A 10,197-nucleotide genomic window follows, 5' to 3' on the forward strand; every position below is an offset into this window, starting at 1 on the left:
AACATTTTAATCATCAGACTGCATGCTGCACTTCATACTTATTTGGAAGGAAAATTCTAACAAACGATTTTTTTTAAGTTGCAACATCAATCACGAGTGAGGCCGGTGTTATGGGCAGAACTATCTCCGCTGCCGCCAAAAAGTGCAAATAAAAAAAGAAAAATCAACCATCCCTATCCATTCAGCCAAATGCTGCCCCTGGCAAAGCCTCGGAGGCGGGGTCCGGGTGCCTGGTAGAGGGTTCTTAAAGTGCGGGATTTCAGAACGAAATCGAAAAGGAAAGTCAAGGTGCCCTTACGCGACACTTTCCGAAAAATCCCCAAGAATTCTGACTTCGTGTCAGGGTAAAGCATGCGCTGGGCCTCCTCCTCGCCATCCCCCAGGGAAGAGAAGGTGACAAAACGTTTGGACCCAGCTCCGGCGCGATCCTCCGGGGTCGTCCCGGCCCAACCAGGGCAAGCTAGCACGTGGCGCTGGCAGTCGGCTCAGCCCCCCTGCCGGCCGCTCCGATTGGCCAAGGGTTGCAGGAGCCGGCGCTGCACCGGAGCAGGCGGTGACTCCGCCACACAGACTGAGAGAGCGCCAGGCAAGAGGTCGCGGCCACGCGGGCACCTCCCCGCGTGGCAAGTCCTGCGTGTTAGCCTCGTGGGGGTAGCGGGACACCACCCGGCGCCGGGGCCGCGCAACCCCACGTGAGCCCTGGCTTGCAGCAGGCGCAGTCACCCTCCTCCCCACGTCGGGCAGCGCTCACCTCAGCGCCTGCGGCGCCTCCACCTTCAGCTTTTTAGGCTTGGGCTCCTCCTCAGCTGCTGCCATCTTCACGCTCCCGCCCCAATTAGACTCAACTGCTCACCCCCGCCTACTACTCTCTGGCCCCGCCCCCTCCACGCATCACCGCCTTCTTTGCTCCAAACCCCGCCCCTCCAGACTCCGCTCATTCTGTACCTCTGTCATCCACAATCATTGGCTCTACCCTCGGCTGCCACAGCTAATGCCCCGCCCCTTCCTGGCCCCGCCTACCCAGCCGTAGGGGACCCCAGACTGAGTTAGGCTGCAGACGAGTGCCTGAATCTAGATGATGGGAAACACACCATTCTTCTAGATTCTGGATGATGTAGAATATTTAGATCCTAGGCCTCAAGAGACTCTTTTCTCTTATCTAACGCCTTCTTGCTTTTTTCATCTTTCTAATACTGTAGACCGAGTTTCTTTGTAGCTGTTAATCAGGCAATGCAATGGCTACTCCAACTGCGGGGTCCTCACAGCCTTCTCCGCTGCCTCAGCTTCTGTCGGGAGAGGACCCCGCGCCGAATCACTGACTGGCACAGGTGTCGGGGTGAGTGTGGGAGGCGGGAGGTCTGCGCATTGGGGACAGCTAGAAAACTGGGGAGTAGCTTGAAGAGCTGGGGCTCCGGACTCCAGTCTGGGTTCCAGAAGCGTCTCTGGTGGTGTGGGCCGGGGCCGCGCTTCCCACCCCACTCCTGGCCTTTGGGCTTTCTTGTCAGCAAGGCCGGAAGGGAGCCGTGCATCTGCAAGCCGGTGTTCTCAGGCTCCTGAGCCCAGGAGGCCAAACTCGTTGGGGTCCCTTTCCGTGCTCTGGCACGGGAAAAAGCCTTGTCTCCCCCAGTGAGCTGGAGTATTGACGCCTAGAATCCCAGCCCCAGGCTTCCGCTTTGGAGGACAAAACCCTTGACATCTGAGCGGACGTCCTGTTAGAGGGTGGCGCCTGGAAGAGCCTGGGGTGGGGAATACAGTGAGGAAGGTGTTGCAGTTCTTCAGAAGAGAGGTGACTGGGATCCAAACTGGCAGTGAGTATGGAAAAGTGATTAGCGATGTGGCTGGTTGGATTTGGTGGATTTGCTTGAACATGAAGCTTATAGTCTGCATGCTTAAGAAAGTGCCACAATAAAATTAAGAGACCTGACATAATAGGAGGAATTTTGTGGCGTTTGGGTTTTATCGAATTTGAAACTGGTTTAGATGGAGATGGTAGAAAGACATTTATTAAAAAATTTTTTTAAAAGCCTGAGAATTAAGCCGGAAGGAAACTTTCAAGGTAAGAACCAAAACAGATGAAGTTTCATGTAAAAGCGTTATATGTTTTGTTTGGGGGAAGGTTATCAATGATATAAAATGCTGCAAGGGTCAGAAGAAGTTGAAGTCTTTAGAGAAGTCGTCGATTTGAGAATTGTAAAGTCATTGAGCCATTTGAGAAAAATGCACTAATAGAGTGAGTGACTGAAGGACTGCAAGTGTGGACTAATCCTTCTCATTTGGGGCATGAAGTAAGATTACTGAGAGTGGCAAGTTGGGGGGGGGAAGTTTGTTTTAAAGAATACAAGGCATCTGCTTGGGAGGGAGCAGAAAGAAAGTAACCGGTGAAGATTCAGTAAAGGTTTTCCCAGAAGAAAAGGAAAGGAATTGGGATCAAGATTACAAGTGAAAGGATTGATTTTTGGAAAGAGGGACACTTTCAGTTGAGACGGGAGTAAAAGTGAGATGACGGAGGTTAATGAAGAATTATCTGAAACGTTCATATCTTTAGTAGGAAAGCTCTCTTTGCAACAAAGTTTGTTTTTCTTACTGAATCTTAATGATTTTTGTTTCTAAACATTTGACATAGTATACTGTTCCTTGCAGACTAGATATTTTTAAATAGTTCTATAATGTCTCAATTCATGAATAGCACATGGTATTTGTAAAGAAGAATTCTCTGTCCCTCTACAGATGACCTCTCTTGCATTACACAGAGAATAGGAACATCATCTTCCTGCAGCCAAATATACCAACCTTCCTCCCTTGTATTTGAAGAGGAAAAAAGTGTTCCTTCTCCTAAGAGAAGGAAAATTCTTTCACCTAGTCTCTCAGTATCATCCTCACTTACTTTCTCAGGGTCTTCTTTCTTTCAGTTATTCCTTCTCTCCTACATCAGCTTTTCCCTGTCTATTCATGTCTTCCCTTCAGCATTTGAATATATTCTTCCTTCACATTATACACTACTCCATTTATTTTCCTGTTTTTTTCATCACCTTCACAGCTAGACTTCTTGAATCTACTGTCTTTTCTTTTTCTTTTTCTTTTTTTTTTTTTTTTTGAGTTGGAGTTTCACTCTGTCACCCAGACTGGAGTGTAGTGGCCGCTCCCAGCCACCGCAGCCTCGACTTGCTGGGCTCCGGCGATCCTTCCGCCTCAGCCTTCCAAGTAGCTGGAACTACAGGCGCTCGCTACCATGCCCAGCTCATTTTTTTATTTATTGTAGAGATGAGGTCTCGCCAAGTTGCCCAGGCGGGTCTCGAACCCGCGGGCTCAGGCAATCCACTCACCTCAGCCTCTCAAAGGCGCGGGATTACAGGCTGAGCCACCGAACCCGGCTGTCTTTTTTTTTCACACCTATTGCTCTTTCTCTCGCAGCTCACTGCAATATCTTATTTCCAGCATTCCACTGAGCTCCACTAAAACTACTCTTACCAAGATCACCAATGTCCTCTATGTGTTAAATCATGCATTCTCAAGGCAGACATAAACTGCTTCTTGTAAGGGGAAAAAAATCATACTATTTTTATTTATAAAGCATAGATATACTATAGTACATAAACAGACAATATTCTGTGACATTAAAATTGTATAAAGATATTAATTAACTTGATTTAATTATTCCACATTTTATTCATAAATCATTATATCATTTTGTACCCCTAAATATATAAAACTATAATTTGCCCATTTACAATTGAAAAAAAAATTTAATTTTGTGGTGCAGAGGTTTGATTGGCAGGGGGGTTAGAGAGTAGAGTCTAAAAAGGCTCCTTTGCAGGCCGTAAGAAAAAGAAAGCTGCACATAGCAACACAGAGGGGAAAGAGGGCCAACTAGAAGCCCAAACTTCACCTGCGTGCTGCCTACTTTTGTAGCAAACCCTCACTTGTACCCTACAACTCTAAAATAAATTAAAAAAAAAAAAAAAGTTGAGAAACATATTAATCAATATGCATTTTCAATTCTTGTAGCTTGATGTCTGCCATTTAATAGTATTTACCCTCCATTCTTCTGGAAATACATTAATATGCTCTAGTTACTAAAAATATATATATATATACTCCCTCTTTTTTTCTTATGCCTTTTCAGCACATCTCATTCTTTTTTAGGTTCATTTTCTTGACCTACCTGCTACTGAAATGTTGCAGTTCCTTCTATAAGCTCTCTTCTTACATTATTTGTTTCAGTTCTCCTTAAGGTTACAATTAACAAAAAATCCTGATTACTTACAAATCTTTAACAGTCTTCAACCTGGCTTCTCTGGCACCAAGGTGTATATATGATAGTTGCTCCAATATATTTATCTGGGTTACATATCCAGAATTGGGTCAAATTACATAGGGGGCAGGACTAAATGTCTCATCTTCCTTCTCATCTCCACACCTCCTCCCAACCTAAATTTTTTTTCCCAAAACCTAAATATTTCTCTTTTCTTTTTTGGTGAGTTGGAGTCTCACTCTGTCGCCCAGGGTGGAGGGCAGTGGCCATGCTCACAACCACCACAGCCTCGACCTGCTGGGCTCAGGTGATCCTTCCACCTCAGCCTTCCAAGTAGCTGGAACTACAGGTACACGCAACCACACACGGCTAATTTTTTTTGAGATGAGATCTCACCAAGTTGCCCAGACTGGTCTCGAACCCATGGGTTCACCTCAGCCTCCCAAAGTGCTGGCATTATAGGCATGAGCCACTGTTCCCAGCCATAATATTTCTCTTTTCACTTTACTCCATCCTTGATGTCAAGACTCTATAGTTCAGACCATCACCACTCATCTCTCAACTAGCATCACAGTATTCATTTCACTGTTATCCAATTTCCACAGTGTACTTAGTATACTCTTTCTAAAAATATAAGTTGGATTGCATGATTTCCCTGAAAAAAGGAAACATTTTAAATGACTTTACACTGCACTGGGAATAAAGTTCAAACTTCTTAAGAAGTCTAGCATTGCCCATAAACCAATCTCTGCTTACCTTCTTCTCCAGTCCCATCTCACCACTTCCCTCCACTTTCCAAAGTTACTAACTTTGTACCAGATTTCTTTGCCTCCAAACCCTGTTAATTCCTATAGTGCACTGTATTTCCTCTACCATGATAGGATTTACATATTATTGTGTTAAGTTGCTTGCTTTCTCTAAATGCTGTGAGCATAGGAACTCTATTTTGTTCATCCTTCTATCCCCATATATATAAAATGTATTCAAAACTATTTGTTGAATAAATAAATGACCGAGATATTGATTGAGACTCAGAAGAGCTAGATTATTTTCTGATCTTATTCTGTCACCTTTAATATAGGCCCTTCTATTACCTCCATTCTGTTATAGAAGGAAAACATTTTCTTTTTTAGACATTATCTTCCAAGGGTATTTTGATTATTGTAATTGCATTGTTTGTGAGTTATCCAGGATAAGTATACGGTGTTCAGTAAAAAGGATTGATTAAGCATTTAAGCTGCAGTCAGTGTTCTGATGGGACTGCCTTTGAACACAGTTTCTCTAGTGACTTTAAAATAAATTGGGAGATTTCTGTTTTATGGCTCAAAAGTCACTAGGAACAAAGAAATGGTTGCGGTGGTATTGAGTGTGTAGCTTTTCCATAAAGTTTATTAAAATACTAAAAGAAGTAATTGCAGTTAATAAAAGGATGATAAATAGCTAAAAAAACAGGCTAATTTATACTGCAGTGTGTGGTATTATTTGTTATATGCATTAGGCTGTTGGTCATAATATAGATAGAAGAAATAAGTTTTCTTTTCCTTTTATAGAAGGTTAAGATGGGTTTTAAAGCTGAGTACTGTTTAGAACTACAAGTGTTATGCTTTCATCTCAGCACAAGGATAACAACAATAAATCTAGCAGGCTGGTTTAACTTACTGTATCCTAAGAACTGCACTACTGCCAATAAAAACAACTTTAGTGGAAACTTTCCTGGAAAGAATTTTTCACCAGCTTAAGAGGATAGAGATTTGGCCATAAAATAAGGAAACTACAAAGTCTCTTGTTTCATAGACAGCTCTTTTAGGGTTTATTGTGGCAGTGGAGAACCATAGATCCTTTGAACTGTGCATTCTACAGGATGAATGATTATAGATAATCTAAATATCAGATATTTGGATACCAGTTCTTTTAAAATATAACTCCTACTCTGAATGATTCATTAAACTGTCTCAGCATAAAACCTAGTACTGTTTTTGACTTCTAACTAAACAAGAAACATATCTTTCAACTCTTCCGCTTAAATCATAAGCTAAAGCAGCACATTCACTGCACTGTTGAATATGGTAATTATGAACCACATATGGCTATTTAAGTTTAAATTAATTAAAAGTAAAACTTCAGTACCTCAGATGTATCAGCCACATTTCAAGTGCTTGATAGCCACATGTGTCTAGTGGCTACCATATTGGACAGCACAGATAAAGAACATTTCTGTCATTGCAGAAAACCCTGTTGGACAGTACTGCATTACAAATTGTTCCTAATGGCAGGTGCAATGGCTCACACCTATAATCCCAGCAATTTGGGAGGCCAAGGTGAGAGGATTGCCTGAGCTCCCTGGTTCAAGACCAGCCTGGGCAACTTGGCGAGACCTCATCTCTACAATAAATCAAAAAATTAGCTGGATATGGTGGCACATCCCTATAATTCCAGCTACTTGGAAGGCTGAAGCAGAAGAATCGCCTGAATCCAGCTGGTTGAGGCTGCGGTGGCCACTGCACTCCAGCCTGGGTTACAGAGTGAGACTCCAACTCAAAAAAAAAAAAAATGTTCCTAATAATTAGTCTCTAAGAGTCAGGTAAGAGCAAGAGCTTAGGATTCAACTGGGTCTAGGTTTGACTCCTAGCTCTGACACTTACTTTGTGATCCTAGGTAATTGACAACTGTTCTGAGACTTTATTATCTATAAAATGAGGATAAGAGCAGTATTGATAGCACAGCATTGCAAAGATAAAATGAGATAGTATAAGTAAAGCGCCTAGCACAGTGTCTGGCTCACAGTAAGTACTCAATTTTTTTTTTTTTTGAGTTGGAGTCTCACTCTGTTGCCCAGACTGGAGTGCCAAGGCCGCTCCTGGCCACCGCAGCCTCAACCTGCTGGGCTCCGGCGATCCTTCCGCCTTAGCCTTCCAAGTAACCGGAACTACAGGCACATGATACCACGCCTGGCTAATTTTTTTATTTATTGTAGAGATGAGGTCTCGCCAAGTTGCCCAGGTGGGTCTCGAACCCCCGGGCTCAGGCAATCCACTCAGCTCAGCCTCCCAAAGCGCTGGGATTACAGGCTGAGCCACCGATCCCAGGTCGATTTTTTTTGTTTTTTGAGTCGGAGTCTTACTCTGACGCTCAGGCTGGAGTGCAGTGGCTCACAGCCACTGCAACTTCGACCTGCAGGGCTCTGGTGATCCTTCCACCTTAGACTTCCAAGTAGCTGGAACTACAGGCGACACGTGACCATGCCTGGCTAATTTTTTGATGTGTTGTAGAGATGAGGTCTCACCAAGTTTCCCAGGCTGGTCTCGAACCCCTGGGCCCAGGCAATCCTCTCACCTCGGCTTCCTAAAGTGCTGCGATTATAGGTTTGAGCCACCATGCCCGGCCTCAATATATTTTAGATATTATTAATTCATTAATGCCAGTAAATAAAACACTATATGAATGGAGCTGAAATATTCATTTTTTGCAAAAAATGCCGTATTCCATACCTGACTCACCCGAAGTGCTCAGATCTTGGTCTCTAAGTTAATTACAGTGCTCCATTTGAAGATGTATGTTATATTTCAGATGCTGATTTTATTGCAAGAAAAAGGTATAATAACAAAAATTTAGTTGCACCTTTCTGATTGATTGATTGATTGATTTTGAGTTGGAGTCTCAGTCTGTCGCCCAGACTGGAGTGCAGTGGCCGCTCCCGGCCACCGCAGCCTCGACCTGCTGGGCTCCGTCGATCCTTCCGCCTCAGCCTTTCGAGAAGCCAGAATTACAGGCACGCGCTACCACGCCCGGCTAATTTTTGGTTTATTGTAGAGATGAGGTCTCGCCTGACCAGGCGGGTCTCGAACCCACAGGCTCAGGCAATCCACTCACCTCAGCCTCCCAAAGGCGCGGGATTACAGGTTGAGCCACCGAGCCCGGCTCTGATTTATTTTTTAAAGGAAAAGATGATCGGCTGAAGTTACAAAGTTAGCAGGTTCTATATAACAAGTATGAGTATTCCAGCAGCACTTACCGTGTTAATATCCAGACAGAAATGCAATTCTACCAAGCAAAGACTAGGTAAAACAAAAAAATATGGCAGGTTTTAACCCTGAGGTGTCAGAGTTTATTGCTAACAACTCAGGTTGATTGCTAAATAGTGATGACTTTGAACAAATAAATTTTTTTGTTTCTTCTAAACAGAAACCCTAAACTATTAACAGTGCTCATACTTTATTACTATACTAATTGCTAATACATACTCTTTAAATGTCAGCTGCAGCCAGACACAGTGACTCACGCCTGTAATCCTAGCACTTTGGGAGGTGGAGGCAAGAGGATTACCTCAGCTCAGGGGTTTGAGAGCAACCTGAGCCACATGACGAAACTTCGTCTCTACAATAAATCAAAAAATCAGCCAGGCATAGTAGCACATGCCTGTGGTTCCAGCTACTTAGAAGGCTGAGGTGGAAGAATCACCTGAGTCCAGCAAGTCAAGGCTGCGGTGGCCGTGAGTATGCCACTGCACTCCAGCCTGAGCGACAGAGTGAGACTCCAACTCAAAAATAAATAAATAAATAATGAAATAAATATCAACTGCTTTCATAAAATAAGTAACTTCTGAAAAGAATTGGTCAGGTTGATGTCATTGTTTTCTCTGTCAACAGAATTGAATGAATCAATTCTAGAAAATCTTTCCTCTTTGGAATTTATCTTCATGCATAGAAACTATATTCATAGGTTTTAAATTCATTCTCCTTAGGCTGCATTTATCACACAGTACTGTTAACTTTGAGTGATTGGGCCACTAGACTAAACACCTGATAATGATGCTTATTCATTTAAGATAAGAACAAGTTAAGGTAATTAGACATTCTTCCACTGTCCCCATATTGCAGGAACAATAAACTTGTTTGAAGCATAAATAACACTCAGAAAAAATATGTAAATCATAATAAAGCCCAGTGATTTAATCACAAAATGAGCACAGCTTGTAAACATCATCCAGATCAAGAAATAAAACATTACCAGCACCTGAGACCGTCTCCATGTCCCTCTTAGTTCTACCTTCACTCTCCTTCATAAAGGAAACCATTTGATTTCTCATATCATAGATTACTTATGTCTATTCTAGAACATCATATAAGTGGAATTATATGATTCATCTAGCTTCGTTTCAATATCATGTTTCTTTTTTTTTTTTTTTTTTTGAGTTGGAGTCTCACTCTGTCGCCCAGACTGGAGTGCAGTGGCCGCTCCCGGAACACTTCTACACTGTTGGTGGGAGTGCAAACTAGTCATAAGGTATTAAGAATACATTTTTAGGCTGGGCGCGGTGGCTCACACCTGTAATCCCAGTACTTTGAGAGGCTGAAGTGAGAGGATTGCTTGAGTCCAGGAGTTCAAAACCAGCTTAGACAAAGTAGTAAGAGCTTGTCTTTGCAAAAAATAGAAAAAATTTAAAAATTAGGGCATGGTGGGGCATGCCTGTAGTCCCAGCTACTCAGGAGGCTGAGGCGTAAGGATTGCCTGAAACCTGGAGGCCAAGAGTGTGATGAGTGGCCATTATGCCGCTACACTCTAGCCTGGGTGACAGAGCAAGACTCTGACTCAAAAAAACAGATATCTTTTTAAAAATTGAGATATAATTCACATTCCACAAAACTCATCATTTTAAAGTGTACAAACTTGTAGTTTTCAGTATAGTCACAAAGGTATGCAACCATCATTTCTAATTTCAGAACATTTTTATAAACTCAGAATAAATGCTTATGGATGCTATACTCCCAGCTACTTTGGGATGCTGAGGCGAGAGGACCAGTTGAGCCCAGGAGTTCAAGCCCTGCTTGGGGAACATAATGAGACATTGTCTTTAAAAAATAAATAAAAATAGCTGGGCTCGGTGGCTCAGCCTGTAATCCTGCGCCTTTGGGAGGCTGAGGTGAGTGGATTGCCTGAGCCCGTGG

At 43.0% G+C, this 10,197-nt stretch overlaps 1 protein-coding gene across 3 annotated transcripts in view; it reads left to right on the forward strand.

Annotated features, from left to right (window-relative positions):
• Positions 1–1,029: 1,029 nt before the first annotated feature.
• Positions 1,030–10,197, forward strand: part of AP3M1 (adaptor related protein complex 3 mu 1 subunit) — a 27,001-nt gene continuing 17,833 nt past the window's right edge. For 2 of the 3 annotated variants that reach the window (XM_021718012.1, XM_021718014.1), the window contains exon 1: positions 1,030–1,336. The gene's annotated coding sequence lies outside the window, so the exon portion shown is untranslated. Of the gene's footprint in view, positions 1,576–1,612; positions 1,787–10,197 lie in introns of all 3 variants that reach the window. The other variant, XM_021718013.1, reaches the window with a different exon arrangement.

The sequence above is a fragment of the Carlito syrichta genome, unplaced genomic scaffold (genome assembly GCF_000164805.1).
Source record: "Carlito syrichta isolate Samal-C Ts95f unplaced genomic scaffold, Tarsius_syrichta-2.0.1 Scaffold311707, whole genome shotgun sequence".
Lineage (NCBI taxonomy): Eukaryota > Metazoa > Chordata > Mammalia > Primates > Tarsiidae > Carlito > Carlito syrichta.